This window comes from Narcine bancroftii, chromosome 3, assembly GCF_036971445.1.
Source record: "Narcine bancroftii isolate sNarBan1 chromosome 3, sNarBan1.hap1, whole genome shotgun sequence".
Taxonomy (NCBI): Eukaryota; Metazoa; Chordata; class Chondrichthyes; order Torpediniformes; family Narcinidae; genus Narcine; species Narcine bancroftii.
In genome coordinates this window covers 363,372,300-363,395,152 of record NC_091471.1, presented here as the reverse complement: position 1 = coordinate 363,395,152, position 22,853 = coordinate 363,372,300, and positions in this window count along the sequence as shown.

Sequence of the window (22,853 nt, the reverse complement as noted above, 5' to 3'; positions counted from 1 at the left end):
ACAAGAGAAAAGGTACTGGAGAAGACAATGGAAAAAGTAAGAGAGGGCAACAAACCACTGGAGTATAAAGGGCAAAAAATCTTCATTTATCCAGATATAAGTTTTGAACTCCTAAAGAAGAGAAAAGAGTTCAATACAGCAAAGGCGATTTTATGGAAGAAAGGGTATAAATTTATACTAAAGCATCCAGCGGTATTGAAAATATTTATTCCAGGACAACAAAACAGACTATTCTCGGATCCAGAAGAAGCACGAAAATTTGCAGAACAATTACAAAAATAGACTGAGGGATGAAGACGGGTAATGAGAGTAAAAATGATCACGATTGATATGTATGTGGGTAAAGACAAAAATAGACTGAGGGATGAAGATGGGTAATGAGAGTAAAAATGATCACGATTGATATGTATGCGGGTAAAGAGGTATAAGAGTGAATAGAGACAATGAGCATACATGAATGTATCTGTACTTAGAGGAAAATATAGATAGTATAGACAAGAATTAATAAGGGAAGGTAATGGAATAGAGAGAATAAGGAGGGAATTAAAAGAGTGACCTTTGTGACATATGAAAAGTGAAATCTTTTCTGGAGGAGGCGGGGTGGGGGGAAATAGCGGTCACTGCAAAATCAGTTGACGCTTGCGATTGGATTCGCAAATCCAAATGGAGAGGGGAGATGTGGTTGTCCGACAAGGGATAAAGGACAACTCAGGAGGTGAAGGGGAGATTGGGGATAAATAAGATAGAAATAGGAGAATAAGGAAAATGTTGGATGTTGTAGGAATGTTGTCTTATAAAGAGTTGAAAATAAGAAAACAGAAATGGAAAAGGAGGAAAGGTAATGATGGAAAAATGGAAAGAGAAGATAAACAAAATATAAAAGGGCTACGCTGAACTATATGTCTTTAAATATTAATGGAATACATAACCAAATTAAAAGGAAGAAACTACCAAATTTAAATGAATAAATGTATTCCATTAGAAAAAATAACATATTGGTTAAGAAATAATATTGAAATATTCGAACAAGTATAGGAGCCTTACATTAAATACAATAGCGAAAACCTACCGGGGACAAACATTACCTAAGTTGATGGAAGGAGAAGGAAAGAAAAGAATGGACTCAGTAGAATTTCTGGTGTAATTTTGTTGAATGACAACATTGTCTGACTGGCTTAATGCAACCTAGATTGTATACCTAAAATGGATGAGGGGGGGGGGGGTGGGGGGGTGGTTTGGGAGGAAAGGGGGGGGGAGAAAAAGTCACTGTATATGTGTGAAAAAGAAATAGTGTATATCATGGCTAATGTGATTTATGGTGTGAAAAATAAAAAAATTAAAAAAAAAAGTCCACTTGCAGGATTTGCATATAAATAGCCATGAGGCATTAGGAACTCAAAACAAGGTATGTTCCCCTTATTCAAGAATCCCTCATAAATGGTGTTTCTGGAACTTCCAATAAATGTCTTTTGCAGTCCAATAAGCAGTCAGTCATTTGCCTGGCACAATTTTCCAAGCAGTAACAGCGATAAAGCAGTCACTGTTGTTTATAGCTGATCTTTCCTTTCCTTTTCTCTCATGCTTCCTTTTATTAACAGTTCACCAGATTAGCTTTAGCTTCCAGTACCGGTTTCAACCACATTACTGTTCCCCTTTGAGTGGAGCACAGTCGCAGAATGGCCGCAGTACTTCTGAAAGCCATTTAGCCATTAAAATTGTGTTAACTCAACTTTTCTATGAGATACTTAATATAGTAAAATCTCCAGTATCCAGCATTTACGGGGATCGCGGATGCCAGGTAGGCGAATTTTCCCCTTGACTGAGACACACACTTACAATGCCAGACAAGTACATGTGTTAAGAATAAACAGTTTAAATGACAAAAGAATGGAAAATAGAAAGTGATTTGAAAAAAATCTGTCTTTATTTATGCAAAGTTCACTTTAATCAGGTAATTCCTGTAACTTACAAAATTTAAATTTAAATTTGAACCCCGGTTGCTGGCGCTGTATCAGCGTTGCACTAACCGCTGTTTTAACCATCCCACTGTCATACTTAACCCCTCTTCCTCCCCCATGGCTACAGATAAAGCCTTACTAATAAGCTTAATACTAAGGCAGGGATAGGGAGACACTTGGGGAAAGTCGCCCCAATGGCAAGCTGCATCAGCTGGCTCTTCATCCTGGGCGCCACCATTTTATTCAAACACAACTTTATTCAAACAGCTACTGTGGGCGGGACACGACTGGAGCGCTACGCTGGCTGAAGGTTTGCTCCCATCTTCACCAAGGGGTTGTGTGTTTCCTCAGAGAACATTTGGATTTATGATGTTTAAGCTTTTACTTAAATTTTAAATTTATTCTTATTGATTTTAATTTATTTATTTCCTCTTTATGTTTTTTGCTGGTTGGTTGGGTTGCCAGTTGCTTGAATCCCAGATTCCGGGGATTTTACTGTACAACTGAGTCCCCAGCAGTGTGTTTCGGGCTGCACAAGAATCAGGTGGTCATGTAGCACAATCCATGAACCTCTATTATTTTTGCTCAAAATATTCTACTTACAAAATTTGCAATTAAACACCACCAGAATTCATTTGTCATTATTTACTATACATGAATGTAATATTGCATTTAACCATATAACCATTTACGGTGCGGAAACAGGCCACGTTGGCCTTTCGAGTCCGCACCGGTTCACTGATTTTGTCTCAATATCTCTTGAAAACCAAGGTTCCATACACCTTCCGTACATCTTACCTGTAATTCAGATCCTTTATATACTTAGAATATTTATATTAAGTTAATGTAGTGACACCTTTTTATCCCCGGCACTTTATCAGCCACAGGTTTGATTTCTGCACACATCGGACCCAGCCTTTCAGAAGGCCGTATCCTCAGAGGACCTCATGCTGTGGCCTTTCCCTGCAGAACCTTTGTGGCAGCTTCAGTGTCACCCTGAATTTGCATCTTTTAGATTCAATGAATCTTACACATTCAATGGTGTGGTGAATCTCTGCTAAGCTGTCTGTCTTTCTTTCGGCGAGTCCTGTTGTACTAACATTGGCTGGGCATTATCTCTACTGTTAAAGACACTCCCCTTGGGTATAACTGTGTTTGCACCCATTGTCTTTCATTATTGTACCATGAGTTTCTGCTAATAAAAGCCATGATTATTGTTTGACCACATCGTCTTTGTCTCCTTCATCAACTGGCACTTCAAATGGGCCATCGACAATACTCAGTCCCGGACAGTTCCTGAAACTGGATGATCAGGTTTTGGGCATGCAAAAGTGCATCTGTCACAGGTTGACAATCTTCCAGCAGTTAACAATGTTATATCCCTGCGTCCCTGGGAAGGGCCCAAAAAGCATTGTCTTGTGTTGCGCAGCTGCTTGGAATGAACCTTAATATTTTCTCTCCAGACTTTTTTGGCAACTCACTCTCCAAATGGAGATGGATGATCATCTCATCCAGGCCCTGGTCATGGCCAGGGAAAATGCTGAGGGACTGCAACTTGGCTGAGTACGAAGGAATCTGAAAGGGAAAACCCTGAGTGCTTGTTTGAAAGTTCTGGCAATGAGGCATTCTGCCAAATTGCTCCGACGATCTGCTCTGGGATCTACCTGACAGGTACTCAAGGCAATTTTGTACAGACCACTGCCTGATTTGCTCATGGTCAAAGGTAGGTCTCTGCACAAATTTTACTATGAGGCTTACAGAACTTCATAGAACCTACAGAACCTTTCATCTGAATGAAGCATAGCAAAGCAATAAGGCCAAATTCATCCTTTGCATCTCCGGTGACAGGTAGAATCTCTGTACATTGTGACATTTTCCATTTGCATAGCCTCTTAATGCATAAAACCTTCTCACCTTCCTCTTATTCAGTCCTTCAGGATGAATCAAGGCCAGTTTTCACCAGGTGTTATGAATTTCCAGGTGGCTGATGAGGCCAATGAGGGATGTTTATACTTCCATGATGGGACAGATGATAATGAAAGGAGTAGGTAGGTTGGTACTTAGTGAGAGGATCTATACCATCTGCTACTTGGGCATGGCTTCTCTGTGCTCCGAATACCAGTAATTAGGCTTTGACTACCATTTCAAATGTGTCTTATCCTCTTTGAATGGTTGTGCACCAACGGGCATGTTATGTTTCTTAAGAAATTTCTTAATAAAGGGGAGATTAAACTGGCATATAGAAATGTTGCTAAAATAGTATTGGTTTCCAGAGGTGGATCCAAGATCACCTCCTGCCATGAGTCTGTTTTATTTTTCTGATAATTCTCACTCGTAAACATCACCCTGGATATTGTGTTTCTTGAGAACATCTTTGAATGATTTCCTGTTTACCATGGCAGAGCTGAGAATACAATATCTAGTCAGGTCACTTGTCTGAGTGCTACTGGTACCTTGTAACCCAGTCCTGCACTACAATCTGTACTATCACATACCTGTCGCATGGTCAGGTGGTCGGTGACTAAATCAACTCCCCCACCAGGCTTGCCTGGTGCGGAGGGTGGCTAGACACCCTGCAGGATGGAAAAACAAGACCTGCCAAAGGACGGGCGAACCCTCTCGTAGGGTCAACGGCCGTCTAGCAAACACGTGCCATGAAGCGCGGAAAGGGCATCCCTTGAATCGAAGCTTGGTCTAGCCATTCACTGAAACAGAACTTCCCCCAGCCGTCTTGGAAATCACCATGCCACTGGATCTGGGAGGGAATGTCGAGAGGGTGGGTCTGGACCTGTGCAACCCTTACTCACCTAAATCCATTCACACACACGCTGTTCCATTCTGAAGAGTGGGGTATCCTCCTATCAAAACCCACAAACTGACTGAAAGGAACCATCATCATTCAATGGGATGGACAGCCCGAATACAATATCTTTTTCAGTAGTTCAGTGCCAGGCATCGGAGAGGCACTGTTGTCACAATACATTTTAATATTCCTGCTAAAATAGGAAATTGCTTGGGTTCATGAATTCCTTTGCCCATTATATGGGAGATTGTCAAACTTCACTCTTGTAATTGTTTGGTTAAAGGTTTGTCTTTTGGAAACCAATTGCTATTTTGTTCACTCCCACACCGGTAGATGATTAAAGGAGCCAAAGATATTTTCAGCTTTTTTTTATCCCATTCTGGCTGGTAGAATTAACCCATATAAAAGAAGAAATTCCCATAATATTTAGTAAAATTACAAGTCTAAAGATAAGCTGCTGAAGGAATTCAGTAGGTCAAGTGGCATCTGTGGAGGGAAAGAGATTGTCCTCATTTTGGGTTGAGACCCTGCATCAGGGCTGAGGAGGTATATACCTGGTTGTTGGAGCAGTAAAGGCAACCCGCCATTCAGAAGGTACTTGCCAACTGAAAAGCATCTGCTTTAAAACATAACAGATGTTTGAAGGTTGACATTGTTACTACATGTTACAAATTCCTTTCTGTTATTTTAGCTGTGACATTAACCTACTGTCCAATGAAGATGTTAGCATTAGATGATGATGCTTGGAGCTACATATTACAGCCACCGATCTGCAGGGCCAGTGTGTCATCACTGTATCTGATCCTGACGCTTCTCAGCTGAGAAAGGTAAGCAGTTGACAGAGCTCCCACTGTTGATCACTATGCCTTCATTCCAGTTGGAAAGTGTCCATGTGTGGATGTCAGTGAAATTCCTAATTAACCTCAGGTGTGCTCCACGTCATTAAATAGTCATCTCTGCAAGCTAATGCAAACAGCTGTGTCGGTACTGCTGCAGAGCATCCGTATTAGATCAGGGAAATGGGAAAAGCCTTAATCCACTGAAATAAGTGGAGTGCGGGGGGTGCAAACTGCTCCGAGTGACACCATCAGAGGGGGTAATACTATAAATTTTGAATCCAGTGTTTCAGCAGAAATATATTATTCTTTTATAAAAAATATTTCTGTCATTAGTTATAAGAACAAAAACATTTTTCATAAGCCGAGTTTATATGTATCAATATACCTCCAAGGCTAAAACTCGATGCTAATTTACTTTTTAACCTTCTATGGTGCTCCAGTCAGAGACCCCTCCCCCACTCAGCCCTGCCGCCACCGCCCTCCACTCAGTACTTCCGCCTCCACCACCACCCCTCCCCCGCTCAACACCTCCACCCCATCCCAGACATACGAGGAACACGCACCTGACTCTTCTATGTTCTGTACAATCGTACACTCGGGGTATGGTGGCTGGGGAGGGGAGGGGGGATGGTGACACCATGAGTCATTGAACCGGGTGACACCAACCCCAAGTGAAGCCACCGGTGTAACCAATCTTTAACCTTTTTGTGAAGTGCGATGAACTCAACCTTGGAAATAGGATAATGTAGTTCTAGACCAGGAGTGGACACGCCGCGGCTCCCAAGCCACATACGATGTGTGGCTCGGCAGAAATATGGTATCTAAATCAGGAATCGAACAAGCTGCACATTATATGTCAAAGAGCTGCATGTGACCGCAAACACCTGCCTAGGCCCCAGCCTCCCACCCAGCAGAACTCCTGATGCTTCGACCATGGGCTCACGCCTCAGTCCCAGCTACCTGCCCAATGATACAGATATTTGTCGCGGTCAAAAGCAGCATGTGTGTTTTAGTTGACCCTCTAAATTTTACCCAAAAAATTGGCCAGTGCAATTCAACTATTACATGAATATATAAGATATGTGTTTTTTTGATTATCGAAACTAATACCCAGCAGCAGTTTAAAAACTACACCGATTAATAAATATTATGACGTACATGCATTTCTTAATATTTATTTTTAAAAATTGTAACAAGATGAGCATGTAAGAGTAAAAACATGCAAGTAATATTTGTTCATGTCTTGAAGCTCTCAAACATCTGAAGTTGGGGCAGCATGATTGACATAGCAGTTAGCGCAACGCCTTTACGCCACCAGCGATTGGGACCGGGGTTTGAATCCCCTGCTGTCTGTAAAGAATTTGTACGCTCTCCCCGTGTCTGTGTGGGTTTTCCCCGGTTGCTCTAGTTTCCTCCCACCATTAGAAATGTACTGGGGCTGTAGGTTAATGGGGTGTAAATTGGGCGACAAGGACTTGTGGGCCGACATGGCCTGTTACAGTGCTGCATGTCTAAATTTTAAAAATTAAAAAATATATCGTATGTGGCTCTTATGCTAAGCAAATTTGGCCATGCCTGCCATAAACAATGAAGTACGAGGGGAAGTGAAAATTCCAGAGTTTTAAATCTCCTTCCAAAAACTCTGAGCATGTAGAGAGGCAGCATGCGGAGAAACCTGGACAAGTGTGGTAGTCTTGAATAGTATGAATGCAGATCATGTATGTGGTTTTCAGATCATGCATGTGTGATCCACTGACAATCTCATGCAGGAGTAGAAGCACTGCTCAGGTCACATATGCATGGAATTCCTCTGCACCTGTGACCTTTAAAGGATTGAAAGGACAGTCCCGGAGTTTATCCCAGGCCAAGGGTGTCTTGTGCTGGAAACCTGCCTCAGGTGGGTTCATTTTTAGTCAAATACTTTTGGGGAGGGAATCTGCAATCTTTTGACTTGAATTGAAGGCCGACACTTGTGCGGAGATCATGATGGGCTTACAGTGATCGTGTGTGGCATACAGGTAGCTTGCAAAAAGAAGCCACACTCTGGCTTGGATCCGCAAAATATTTCAGAGAAGATGGTAACAAAATTAATCGTTGATAAATCACATTAATTGAACCATTTAAACTTTAACATGAACATAACAAGCAAATTTAAACTGTAAATCAAAAATGTTTGAGACTGACTGCTCTACAGAAGCCTCCGTATTGTTGCTGATCAAAACTAGAGCAGTACAAGGCCTGCCCTTTCTCCTCAGTCTTCCTTGTATGTTGTATCATGTCTTTTGCAAAGTGCATCGAGAAAAAGGCAAATGCATAAGGGACAATGATCTCAGGAAGCGGGGGTGTTCACGTCAAGTTCATCATTCTCTCAGATCTGCAGACTGGCCCCAAGTGTGAAAGTGACTCGCCATGAAACTGTTCTGACCAATCCAAGGCTACTGGCCACCATCCTAACAACATTCTACAGCAGTAGTGTCCTGGCTGGCTGCATCATATATGGTTTTTACACAGCCGCTGCGTAATCGGAAATTTTCACAAAATCCCCGCAACGCAGGCCGTGTAAAAAGTTCGGAGCGAAAATGAGTGACTCATTCCCATTTGGACATTTTTCCTGCCGCACCCCTCGACATTTTTTGTGGACTGCCTGCAGTCTAAACTGAACTGCAGGTAGCCTGCAACAATGGGTTAATGAATAGCGCCCGTATTTGCAAGTCTCTCCTCTTTATTTACTGCATTTCTGGTGTTCGGTGTAAAATCTCGTAAAGGAATGGAGATTTTGAGTTTTGGTCTCCCGTGTGTGAACAGCCACTCTGGAAGGACAGAAAAAAAAAATTTAAACGATTAAAAACTGTAAATTCTATGTAAAAAGACATAATCGTGTGGGAGGGCAGCTGCAGAGCATCAGACCAGAGATCAATACGGAGGGCGATTAAAACTGCTAAGATCATCAATGGAATCTCCCTTCCCTCTATCGATGACATCTACAGGGAGTGATATTTCAAAAGGACTCCGAGAATCATTGAGAACCCTTAACATCCAGCATGCAGTATCTTTGAGATGCTACCTTCAAGGACGAGGTTCAAGGGTACGAAAATCAGGATTGCCATGCTTGGAAACAACTTCTTCCCAAAGGTGGTGAGATAGTTGAACAGTCTTAAAATCAGTAAATGTTATTTTTACATTTATTTTAGATCACTATGTACGCATGTCATTTATGAGTAGAGGGTTTGTGTGTGGGTGTGCAATCTGGTCCAGAGATGCACTGTTTCTTCAGTTCAGATTTCAGATTTATTGTCAGAGTACGTGCATGACATCACATACACCCCTGAGATTCTTTCTCCTGTGGGCAAGGCAGAATTACCACTTATTGGTAGAGCAAAAAGACTAGACTATACACACCTTATACATGTAAACAAATAAAGAATTGTAAGCAAATAACAAATGTAAACAAACTGACTGTGCAATACAAAAAATCAATAAAGTGCACCAGTAAGAGCCCTTAAATGAGTCCCTGATTGAGTTTATCGTTGAAGAGTCTGTTGCTGGAGAGGTAGCAGCTGTTCCTGAACCTGGTGGTGCGAGTCTTGTGGCTTCTATACCTCTTTCCTGATGGCAGCAGTGAGAACAGAGTGTGTGCTGGGTGATGTGGATCCTTGATGATTGCTACTGCTCTCCGACGGCAGAGTTCCCTGCGGATGTTCCCGATAGTGGGGAGAGTTTTGCCTGAGATGTCCTAGGCGGTGTCCACTACCTTTAGCAGGGCTTTATGCTCAGGGGTATTGTTGTCCCCATAGGAGACTGTGATGCAGCAGGTCAGCACACTTTCCACCAGACATCTGTAGAAATTTGCCAGGGTTTCTGGTTTCATACCAAACCTCCATGAAATCGCGAAGAAGTAGAGGCATTGACGTGCATATGTATATGTACAATTAGATAACAATAAAATTGAACAAATTGTTCCATCATCGAGCTGAACTGAATATAGAACATAGAACACTACAGCACAGACAAGGCCCTTCGGCCCTCAATGTTGTGCTTACCTATATATTCCTACCAAAATTTTAAAATTATGAATTGTTATTACCTTGTAATCTTCTATTTTTTTTTTCATCCGTGTGCCTGTTTAATAGTCTCTTAAATGCCCCTAATGTTTCAGCCTCCACCATGACGCCTGTTTCCAGACACCCACAACATTCTGTGTTTAAAAAAAACCTATCCCTGACATCTCTTTTAAACTCTCCTACCCTCACTTTGTACATATGTCCTTTAGTATTTGCCACTCCCACCCAGGAAAAATGGCCCTGGCTGTCTACCTTATCTATGCCTCTCAGAATCATGTTCTTTCTTTCTTTCTTTCTTTGGCTTGGCTTCGCGGACGAAGATTAATGGAGGGGTAATGTCCATGTCAGCTGCAGGCTCGTTTGTGGCTGACAGGTCCGATGCGGGACAGGCAGACACGGTTGCTGCGGTTGCAAGGGAAAATTGGTTGGTTGGGGTTGGGTGTTGGGTTTTTCCTCCTTTGTCTTTGGTCAGTGAGGTGGGCTCTGCGGTCTTCTTCAAAGGAGGTTGCTGCCCGCCGAACTGTGAGGCGCCAAGATGCACGGTTTGAGGCGATATCAGCCCACTGGCGGTGGTCAATGTGGCAGGCACCAAGAGATTTCTTTAGGCAGTCCTTGTACCTCTTCTTTGGTGCACCTCTGTCTCGGTGGCCAGTGGAGAGCTCGCCATATAACACGATCTTGGGAAGGCGATGGTCCTCCATTCTGGAGACGTGACCTACCCAGCGCAGTTGGGTCTTCAGCAGTGTGGATTCAATGCTGTCGACCTCTGCCATCTCGAGTACTTCGACGTTAGGGATGTAAGCGCTCCAATGGATGTTGAGGATGGAGCGGAGACTACGCTGGTGGAAGCGTTCTAGGAGCCGTAGGTGATGCCGGTAGAGGACCCATGATTCGAAGCCGAACAGGAGTGTGGATATGACAACGGCTCTGTACACGCTAATCTTTGTGAGGGTTTTTCAGTTGGTTGTTTTTCCAGACTCTTTTGTGTAGTCTTCCAAAGGCGCTATTTGACCACCGCCAGTGGGCTGATAACGCCTCAAACCGTGCATCTTGGCGCCTCACAGTTTGGCGGGCAGCAACCTCCTTTGAAGAAGACCGCAGAGCCCACCTCACTGACAAAAGGCAAAGGAGGAAAAACCCAACACCCAACCCCAACCAACCAATTTTCCCCTGCAACCGCTGCAACCGTGTCTGCCTGTCCCACATCGGACTTGTCAGCCACAAACGAGCCTGCAGCTGATGTGGACTTTTTACCCCCTCCATAAATCTTCGTCCGCGAAGCCAAGCCAAAGAAAAAGAAAAGAAGAATTTGCCTTGGCGAGTCTGTTGTCTATCTCATTGTCGATCCTTGCATCCGATGAAATGGTGCAGCCGAGATAGGTAAACTGGTTGACCGTTATGAGTTTTGTGTGCCTGATGGAGATGTAGGGGGGCTGGTAGTCATGGTGGGGAGCTGGCTGATGGAGGACCTCAGTTTTCTTCAGGCTGACTTCCAAGCCAAACATTTTGGCAGTTTTCGCAAAACAGGACGTCAAGCACTGAAGAGCTGGCTCTGAATGGGCAACTAAAGCGGCATTGTCTGCAAAGAGTAGTTCACGGACAAGTTGCTCTTGTGTCTTGGTGTGAGCTTGCAGGCGCCTCAGGTTGAAGAGTCTGCCATCCGTGCGGTACCGGATGTAAACAGCGTCTTCATTGTTGAGGTCTTTCATGGCTTGTTTCAGCATCATGTAGCTCTCTATAAATTCACCTCTCATTGTCCTGCACTTCAAAGAGAAATGCCTTAGCCCTGCAAACCTTGTTTTATCAGACTTATTTTCCAATCCAAGTGACATCCTGATAAATCTCCTTTGCACCCTCTCCATAGCTTCCACATCCTTCCTATAATGAGGTGACCAGAACTGAACACAATACTCTAGGTGTGGTCTCAGCAGAGATTTGAAGAGTTGCAGCATGACCTCTCGACTAATGAAGCCAACCATCCCATAGGTATTCTTAACTATTCTGTCATCCTCCGCAGCAACCTTGAGAGATGTGTGAATTTGGACCTCAATGTCCCATAGCCAAGCCACAGGATTTCCCTGTACTTTTGTACAGGGATATTTTTTCTATTTTACTTTGGATTTTGTAGAATGTGACAATACTTCTATTGGATAATAAGTCCAGAACATGACCTTGCCTCTGTTCGCTACCGGCCACGGCAGGTCTCACTTTTAATAAGTGCTTCTCGGCACGATATTCGCATGTTCCACAGTCACTTATTCTGCAAACCTCTTAAATGTACAGACATCATCTGCCTCAGGTATTCCTTGTTGCAGCAAATTTGACAGTATTGGTACTATCTGGCTGAGAATGTTACTTCTGAATTCCCACTGTAGAGAATTTAAGGTACAATTTTTTTTAAAAATGGCCTTGAGGAACAAAAGAATCACTCAGAACAAATGCACACAATTCTTGATGTTGCCGCACAACTGAAAATGTCTTGGTCACCCTTTTGAAAATAATCCAATTTTGCTCTTCATTGCAGGTGGTAAGGATTTGCAAAGTTTTCATGTGCTCTCCCACCTTTGAGAAAAGAGAGCTAGCTTTTCCAGATATCTAGAACAATCTTCACCAATCATTCTGCATCGCCCCAGTCCCAATCTTTTGTTGCTGCTGCCTTCAGGCAGAAACGTGAAGTCCAGAGCCTCCGGATGGAAGCACAGTTTTTGTTTCCCTACAGCAATCAGACTCATGCTACCCTGAACATAAACTACTCTTGGACCCCAAAAGATCTGTCTGCACCATTGAAGCGTCTTTTTTTTGGCATTAACTGCAACTATGATGGATTTATTTATCTATCTTATATTTATGGTCTTTTTTTCTGTCTTGTCACATGGGTACAATTTCACTGTTGATGTTACTGTATCCTATGTGCCTATTTGGAGTATCTGTATATTGCACTTGTTCTTTGGCTTGGCTTCGCGGACGAAGATTTATGGAGGGGGTAAAAAGTCCACGTCAGCTGCAGGCTCGTTTGTGGCTGACCAGTCCGATGCGGGACAGGCAGACACGATTGCAGCGGTTGCAAGGGAAAATTGGTTGGTTGGGGTTGGGTGTTGGGTTTTTCCTCCTTTGCCTTTTGTCAGTGAGGTGGGCTCTGCGGTCTTCTTCAAAGGAGGCTGCTGCCCGCCAAACTGTGAGGCACCAAGATGCACGGTTTGAGGCGTTATCAGCCCACTGGCGGTGGTCAATGTGGCAGGCACCAAGAGATTTCTTTAGGCAGTCCTTGTACCTTTTCTTTGGTGCACCTCTGTCACGGTGGCCAGTGGAGAGCTCGCCATATAATACGATCTTGGGAAGGCGATGGTCCTCCATTCTGGAGACGTGACCCATCCAGCGCAGCTGGATCTTCAGCAGCGTGGACTCGATGCTGTCGACCTCTGCCATCTCGAGTACCTCGACGTTAGGGGTGTGAGCGCTCCAATGGATGTTGAGGATGGAGCGGAGACAACGCTGGTGGAAGCGTTCTAGGAGCCGTAGGTGGTGCCGGTAGAGGCCCTCTTTTCAATCTTCTTCAGCATGATGCTGAACCAAGCCATGAAAGACCCCAACAATGAAGACGCTGTTTACATCCGGTACCGCACGGATGGCAGTCTCTTCAATCTGAGGCGCCTGCAAGCTCACACCAAGACACAAGAGAAACTTGTCCGTGAACTACTCTTTGCAGATGATGCCGCTTTAGTTGCCCATTCAGAGCCAGCTCTTCAGCGCTTGACGTCCTGCTTTGTGGAAACTGCCAAAATGTTTGGCCTGGAAGTCAGCCTGAAGAAAACTGAGGTCCTCCATCAGCCAGCTCCCCACCATGACTACCAGCCCCCCCACATCTCCATCGGGCACACAAAACTCAAAACGGTCAACCAGTTTACCTATCTCGGCTGCACCATTTCATCAGATGCAAGGATCGACAATGAGATAGACAACAGACTCGCCAAGGCAAATAGCGCCTTTGGAAGACTACACAAAAGAGTCTGGAAAAACAACCAACTGAAAAACCTCACAAAGATAAGCGTATACAGAGCCGTTGTCATACCTACACTCCTGTTCGGCTCCGAATCATTGCACTTGTTAATATGGCAACAAAGCTCTAATCACAAGATCACAAGGAACATTGGTAATGCAAAAAGACTAGACTATACACACCTTATACATGTAAACAAATGCCATTTGGCCCATCACGTCTTCTCCGCAAATCCACCCTGAGCTAAACTGTTCTCACTTCTAGTTCCAATTTCCTGCCTTTTCTCCATATCCCTTGATACCTTGACTAATTAGATACTTATCAATCTCCCCTTTAAATTCCCCATCTCATCTCATCTCAACATGTATTTCCCCCTTAATGGTGCAGTCCTTGATTCTTTGTATCACAGAAATCTATTATGGATTCACTGACCTGGTAATAGTTAGCATTTGGTGGAGAGAGGTCTATCCCCCAGTGGCCATAGAAATGTTTCCTAACGAAATTCAGTAAGACCAAGCTCTAATTTTTGAATGGATAGAAGTAATCTCTTTGAAGCTATTTTATTAGTTTCTCATAACACATATCAAACCAAATTTTCTGGATGTCCCGAAATCTGATATTAATCTACCCCCATGCCCACTGAGAGAGTTTATGAGCGTTCCACTGCTCCCCTGCCCCCCCCACCCCTTAACATTCATTCTGGTGCCGTCCCTGGGTTGCTTGAATTCCAGTTATTAAATCATTGCACTGCTACTAACATTATGATGGATCTAATCTTATTATTTTCCCAAGAATAATATGCTTTCCAAATTTTACTGCCCAGAGCTTCATGTGCCTGTGTCGCCTAACCAGGACTTTGAATACATGTAGTTTTTCTTCCCTGCTGTATTCTAGAGAGTATAAAGACTAGAATTTATTAGAGTCTTGATTATTCTTGATCTGTGTATCCCCAAGTCTTTATGGACTCTGATACTGATATTATTTGGAAACTAATTTTCTAAATCTTTTTAAGCAGATCACCTCAGATTTGGTTACATTGGCATCAATTTGGCAAAGGTTTGCTCATTTGGTTAATGTATTATTAAATGTCTTTAATTTAATTTCATGCTTCCACCTGCAGCACTTTCTGTGCCATTTACCTTTGTCACCAACAGACCTAAATATGTGGCTCCCAAAGTTATGATCTGATATTAATAAATGTCAGTGTCACTGTATAATAAAAGATTTCACTATTTGTTTCTTCCTGCTGGTCTGATAATTTATCAGAATCAGAATTTATTGTCATGAACAAGTCACGAAATTTGGTGTTTTGATGCATCATCACAGAGCAAGCATTCATATTATATTCGTCTTTTAAAAAATTTATTAAAAAAATTAAAATAATAGTGGATGAAAAGTAAGGCAGTGTCTTTGGTTCATTGATCATTCCGGAATCTGATGGCAGCGGGGAAGAAGCTGTCCTCTGTGCCGCTGAGTGCTCGTCTTTAGGCTCCTGTACCTTTTTCCCCGATGGTAGCAGAGTTGAAGAGGGCATGGCCTGGGTGGTGGGGGTCTTTGAGGATAGAGGCTGCTTTTTTAAGACACAGACTCACATAGATGTCCTTTATGGAATGAAGTCTGATGCCTGTTATGTCGCAGGCCGAGTTAACAACCCTCTGGTTTATTCTTGAACTGAGAGATGGCACCTCCATACCAGGCAGTGATGCACCAGTCAGAATGCTCTCCACAGTACACCTGTAGAGGTTTACAAGAATCCTCAGTGACATACCGTATCTCCTCAGACATCTCACAAATTATAGCCACTGTTGATCCTTCTTTGTGATTGCATCAACATGGAGGCTCCAGAACAGATCCTTGGATATGTTGACACCCAGGAATTTGAAGTTCTTGACCCCCCCCCCTCCACTACTAAGCCCTTGATGAAGACTGGGTTGTGTTCCCCTGACTTTCTCCTGAAGTCCACAATCATGTCCTCCATTTTGCTAACATTGAGTGCAAGGTTGTTGTTGTGACACCATTCAACGAGCTGATCTATCTCCCTCTTGTACGCTTCCTCATTGCAGTTGGTGATTCTGCTGACAACTGTGGGGTAATTGGCAAACTTCTAGATGGCATTGGAATTGTGCCTGGCCACCCATTCGTGGGTGTATAACAAGTAGAACGGTGAGCTAAGCACACATTCTTGGGGTGCGCCTGTGTTGATAATCAGTGAGGAGGAGACGTTGTTTCCAATTGGTCTTCAGATGAGAAACTTGGGTGGGGGGTGGTACAGAGGCCTAAAGTTTGTGGCTTCTTGACCAATGCTAGGGAATAATGGCATTGAAGGCCAAACTTTAGTCAATGAAGAGGTGATCCAGAGCTGCAATATTGCATGCGCTGAGGAACAAATGTGACGATAGGCGAATTGCAGCAGGTCTAGATCTTTGCTTAGGTATGTGTTAATTCTGGCCACGGCTAGCCACTTAAAGCATTTCATCACAGTCCGTTAGTTACATTGGAAACTCAGCCAAAACTGCTCAGATTGAACATCCAGCCAAATCTTCAAGGGCCTAATGTGCCAATTTACCAGAAAATAATGCTAGATTGATGGCAATTGCATGCTGCAGATTTGAAAATGCTGAGAACGAAATCGAGAGGTTCAGTTTCATTGTGCAAACACATTTGTTGAGGAGGCATTGTTAAATTCTATTTCCAGCTGTATCCTGATGAAAAAGACACAATTTGCCATTTTTTCTCTGTAGTCCAGTGGATGGAAAATGTGTGAAACACAATATTTTTACAAGTCGACACTGGAATGGATCATAAATAGTTATGTTTCATATTCTCAACAGAGACATGAGAACAATCCCACCCTGTCACTGTTGTCAATGCCAAAGGTGTTGGTTTATCCTCTTATTGAAGGTTTCTGAAATGTGAAAGTGTTTCTCTATTGCACTCTCTCTATTCTGCCCATATTTGCAATTCATTCAATTTTCATCAATAATTGCAGAGAAGAGTAAAGTCACATGTTCAGGGATGCAGATTGAGCAAGGATGATTACAGGATCAGAGAGAAACACTGACAAAGATAAATCGGGAAAGGGTTCTGGGAATAATGTTGGCTCGGTCCCTCAAAACATCAAGCGGTTGGCTGAGCATAGTCAGAAAGGATGTTGGATCAAAGTAGGATGTTTTTTACATATAAATAATGTTATTTTTCCATCGCCAATTTTAACACTTGCCTTCTGGAGTGGCTGTTCACACAGAACGACCTGTGTACGCATATCACCGCATGTTTAGACTGCAGACAGTCCGCAATAATGTCTCGGGGTGCGGCAGGTAAAATTTGGGAACAGGAATGAGTCATTCATTTCTGCTCTGGTCTTTTTACACAGACTGCATTCCAGGAATTTGGTAATAATTTCCCAGGACACAGAGGCTGTGTATAAAAACACATGGGATATTAAACTACTGTACAGAAGGTTGGCCAGACTACACCTGAAGCCTTGTGTGCAGCAATAGGAATGGTCAAGAGAATGGCTGTGAGCAGGCTAGAGGATAATAGATGAGACCAAGATCAAATACCCATGACTCTTCTTGTCAGGAAATATTGAGGTGGAGAAATGATCTGCCCATTGATACAGCTTTGGCCAGGAATTTATGATTTGGCACACGGGTCCAGGAATCAACTATAACCTGAAGCTAATTCTTCAACAATGAGGAAAATATTATTATACTTAGAGGACAGTTGGTTTTTAAATTTCAAGTTGATTGTCAGAATGCATACATGACATCACATACAACCCTGAGATTCTTTCTCCTGTGGGTCAGACAGAATTTCTACTTATTGGTAATTGTAAAGTGTACACCAGAAAAAAGATATGTATACTAAAGAGCGAAATGTAAACAAAGAAAGAAATGTCAACAAACTGACTGTGCAATATAGAAAAATGAATATTGAAATAATAAATAATGTGCAAACTAAGAATCCTTAAATGAGTCTCTGATTGAGTTTGTTGTTTAGGAGTCAGATGGTGGAGGTGTCCCTGAACCTGGTGATACGAGACTTGTAGCACCTATACCTCTTTCCTGATGGCAGCAGTGAGAACAGAGCATGTCCAGGATGGTGTGGATTCTTGATGATTGCAGCTGTTCTACGAACATCTTCCCCTATCTCCTCTACCCCTAGACACAGCAACAACAGGATTCCCTTTGTCCTCGCCTATCACCTTGCCAGCTTCTGCATCCAATTTCTGTTACTTACAACATGATCACACCACTAGACGCTTCTCCCCTTCTCCTCCTCTCCGCCTTCCATAGGGGCTGCTCCTTCCAATACACCCTCGTCCACTCAACCCTTCCCACTAATCGCCCCCTTGTCACCTTCCTGTATGACCACAAGAAGTGCCACACGTGCCCACATTTCCTTCCTCACCACCATTCGGGGCCCAACAGTCCTTCCAGATGAAGCAACACATCACTTGTGAATCTGTGGGAATCATCTACTGCATCCATTGCTCCTGTTGTGGCCTTCTGGATGCAGACTAAGAAATCGCTTTGCTGAGTATCTTCACTCTGTCTGCATCAATGACAGAATCTCCCAGTGGCCAACCATTTCAATTCTGCATCCCACTCCCATGCTGACGTGGCTGTCCATGGCTTCCTGCAATGCTAAAGCAAGATCACCCGTAAATTGGAGAGGAATGCCTAATATTCTACAAAATGGAATGAACATTGACTTCCCTGTTTTTTGCTAGACCATTCCCTGTTCTCCATCCCTTTGTCTCCTTTCCTTCAGCTCTCCACCACCTTCCCTCCCCTGTTTTCTCTTGTGCCCTCCTTCCTTTATCCATTTATTACCTCTTGCCTGTGGGTCTGTGCTCCTCCCCCCAACCATTTTATTCAGGCACCTGCCTACATTTTTAACATATCTTGATGAAGGGCTCAAGCCTGAAATGTTGGTTATGTATCTTTTTCTTTGCTATATAAAGTACAATGTTTGACCTGCTGAGTTTCTCCAGTGTTGTGTTTTCACTTGGAGTTTGGTCACTGGTTTTGAGTGGATGATGAGGTTGAATGCAGAACTGTGAGCATCCTGATGTATGCATCTTTGCTGTCCAGGTGTTCCAGGGTTTTGTGTAGATCCTGTGAGATGGCATCAGCTGTAGACCTGTTGCTGTGGTGAACAATTGGAATGGATCCATGTTGCAACTCAGGCAGGAGCTGATATGCGTCAACACTAGCCTCTCAAAGCACTTCATCAGTGTAGATGTGAGTGCCACTGGTCAGTAGCCATTTAGGCAGGTTACCTCCCCCCCCCACCCCGCCTTCTTCTTTGAATCAGGTGCGTACCAAGCCCTGTCAGAATGAGATATTGCAGATATTCATGAATACATTGGCCAGTTGGTCAGCACAGGTTGTCAGAACTCAGCCAGGTAGAATTCCTACCAAGATTGATGGAGTAGCAAATTCTTCGGCACAGAAAATGCACAATTAATTGCCTGTGCAAGGTCAGTAGGAAGACCTTGGATAACCAATTATCCCATCCAGCCTTGAGACCTTCTATGTCAATGTAGATTTGACAGATTCTCTTGCAAACTAATGGCAATGTAAACACATCCATTTCACACGATGAAGTAGAATATTTTGCTTGAGGGTATTCCACATGCTTTTACTGACATCTATGCACTGAATCAAAAGAAGAGAAAATGTAGTTGTTGAGGCTATTTTCAGTAGTTTGCCCAAATGGATTACCAAATTCCACCTTTTCTGCCTTTTCCCATTTTCACGATGAATACTGATTTGGGTCATGATAAAATTAGACACTCTTTTAACATTTGCTTAGAGTCATAGAATTTCAGAGTGAAATTGGTCCTATGGCCCAACTTGTCCATGGCAACAAAACTAGTCCCATTTGACTGTGTACAGCCCATATTCCCCTTTCCTATCCATGTACCTGAATAAATGGTTTCTGAATGTCACATTTTTTTTTCTGGGAGGAGGGAGATACAATGATGTGATGGGCACTGGGAAATAGGAATTGTTGCAGTGTGATGGGCAATGGGGGTTTGGGGATGTGGTGTGATGGATAGTGGGAGATGGGGGATGTGGTGCGATGGCCAGTGGGAGATGGGGGGATGTGGTGCGATGGGCAGTGGGAGATGGGGGTTGTAGTGATATGATGGGGGGTTGGGGTTTGTAACTGGCAGACGGAGGTAAAGGTTTGATATGACACCATAATGGGACACCAGAGGGAGTGTGCGGTGGTTTGGTATGACACCAGAAATCCTGACAAATTTCTACAGATATATAGTGGAAATTGTGCTGGCCAAATACATTACGGTCTGGTATGGGAACACCAATACCCCTGAGAGTAAAGACCTGCAAAAGGTAGTGGACACAGCCCAGGACATCACCGGCAAAACCCTCCCCACTATAGAGTACATCTACAGGGAACACTGCCATCAGAGACAAGCAGCAATCATCAAAGATCCACACCACCCAGCACACATTTGGTTCTCGCTGCTGCTATCTGGAAAGAGGTGTAGGTGCCACAAGACTTGCACTACCAGGTTCAGGAACAGCGGCTCCCCCTCCACCATCAGTCTCCTCAACAACAAACTCAGTCAGGGACTCATTTAAGGACCCTTACTGGTGCACTTTATTGATTTTTCTTCACTCTCTCTCTGTATTGCACAGTCAGTTTTTTCTACATTTGTTACCTGTTCTTTTCATTGTTTACATGTTCACGCTGTGTACAGTTTACTTTTTGCACTACTAATTAGTGGTAATTCTGCTGTGCCTGTAGGAAAAGAATCTCAGGGGTGTATGTAATGTTATGTATGTTCTCTAACAATAAAAGCAGGGTGAAATGTTCTCAACTTTATCAGAAGCATTCTATCACAGTGAGTTCCAAAGCTGCAATCTTATCCATTACATCTTTGTAATGTTCTGCTCCCATGAGTGCAGTTCTACTTTTCTTCATGCCACTAGCACACTTGGATATCTGGCCTTCTATTTGCATTATTGACATCATGAATGGACATGGTAAACAGCTTTGAAGCCGTCAGAGATTTCTGTAGGTTACCACTGGCTACACTGTGCCCATGACAGTCCCTGCCTGTTATCCCACGACCTCCTGACGAGGTCACTTATTTGGCAGCATTTCCACGATGGTCAGTTCTATGAAGACCTTCTGAAACCTCATGCAAATATCCTCCAGATACAGAACTCTGCCCATTATTTATCCAGCCCTTCAAAATATTCAGACTGAGCTCAATTTCTGAATCTGGGCAGCTTTGCTAAGTTACTGTCATGAGCCTGCAAGTTCTTCACCTACTTATTTCACTGCCCTCGGGTGGTGACCATCTGTTACTGGAGTTTTGCCTACATTCAGACATTGTACCTTCATGATGCCTGATCCTTTAATTCATATTTATTCTGCCAAGTTCCTCTGCATTACTTAATTCGTTTTAATACCTGGATGTTACTAGTTCTTAATCCTCTTCCTTCAATATAGAAACAGAATTCAAAGCATTCAGTTGGAAAGACTGCCATTTATTACTATCCATTAAAGCCTTTCCTGCATCTATCTTTAATGGACCCTTGTTCCCCTTATAACATAATCATTATATCGGAATAGCGACTGAGTCAATCAAAACAAAAATGTTTACTGTATACTGATTGTTATTTCGTAAGTGAGAATATATCATGGTGACATGTTGGGGAATGAGATGTATCCTTATAATTAACTCGTATGCTATTGTGATCTTATTGGGATATTTTATTATTTGTCAAATGTCAGGTTTGAGATATGGTCACATTGCTTTGCTTTTTTTATGTGGACAATCATTTTCCACGTGAAATAGCAATCTGTAATGTTAAAGGTGAGTGGCATCTCTTCAAAAGATTCTTGATTGTCTTCCGTATTGTAGAAAGATAGCTGGCTTGGCAAAAAGTCAGCTCAAACCATTGCTGGTCTCGGTTTCCGATTTAATAATCAGCTTTAAAAATTAAGCCGTATTTTGGTCATCTTGATTACTCTTTTAAACAGCGGGTGTATGGAGGACCATCCCGATAAATAGCCACACGCATGTGTGCAATGGTTTCTTGAAGATTTTATGAATCACTAAGGAGTCATGTGGCATTAAAAGCAGCTTATGAAATAAACATGAAATAAGCCTTGCAGGCTGGTCATCAGCATACTGCGCATTTGTGGCACATACATTCCTTTCTGCTGTAATTATAATTTCTATCCAAGTCAATGTGAACTCCGAATAAAAGCAGCAGCTTCAATTCGTTTTGTTCATTTAGTTCCTATAGAAAAGCGAGCAGACTGTTGTGGCTTCCTGGTGTCATGGCTTCCTTGTAATTGATAGGCTTCTCATGCAGGATTCTGATTGATTATTGTAGAGTCGGATGATGGAGCCTTCCACCCAGCATTTCATGTTGAAATGTAATTGAGTGTGTGGCTGCTTAGAAAACATTCTGTGTAGAAGGGACATTGTTAGGGCTGTCGTGCAAGGAAACAATTGAGTTATATTTTGTTGTGGGTTTTAAACCATTCATTTTAAAAAGGTTCATATCATGTGTATGTATCTTATGAAGGGTTATTTGTGAATAAATTAATCTGTATGCTCCGTTAGACCATTTTAAAATTCATTACACCAAAAGGAAAGGAAAATTATTATAGGTTTGAATCTTTTGCTCTTGCCAATCTAATGTACAGCAATAAAATCTCAAGCCAAAACTTTGTCCAGATAAGTTTATGTTGCTACTTTTTCCATCTGTTCCCAATACCCCACTAAGTTTTAGGGTGACCTGTGCCACAAACAATTCTGCCAGTGATGAGCGGTTTGCCTGCTAACATTGTTTGGATGGGAGTAGAAGACGCTATGCTTCTGTAGGTTCAGGACACTACTTTATTGTTTATGTTATGCAAGACTAGAGTTTCCATTTGGCCATTCAGAACAATCCACACCAAACCAGCACCAAAGGTACAATTACATTCATTGGCCAGCTTTGTGCAATCTAGTGTATCAGTTCCAAACCAATTGTGCTGGAAACAAACCTCCCATAAAATGGGACAATGCACTCAGACGCAGTTTATCATCGTGGTAAGTTTCAATTTATTGTGCTTGTAAAATGGAACAACAACCTGCATCTCAATGTGGACCAAAAAAGATAATTATGGACTTCAGGAGGATGAAGGTTGACC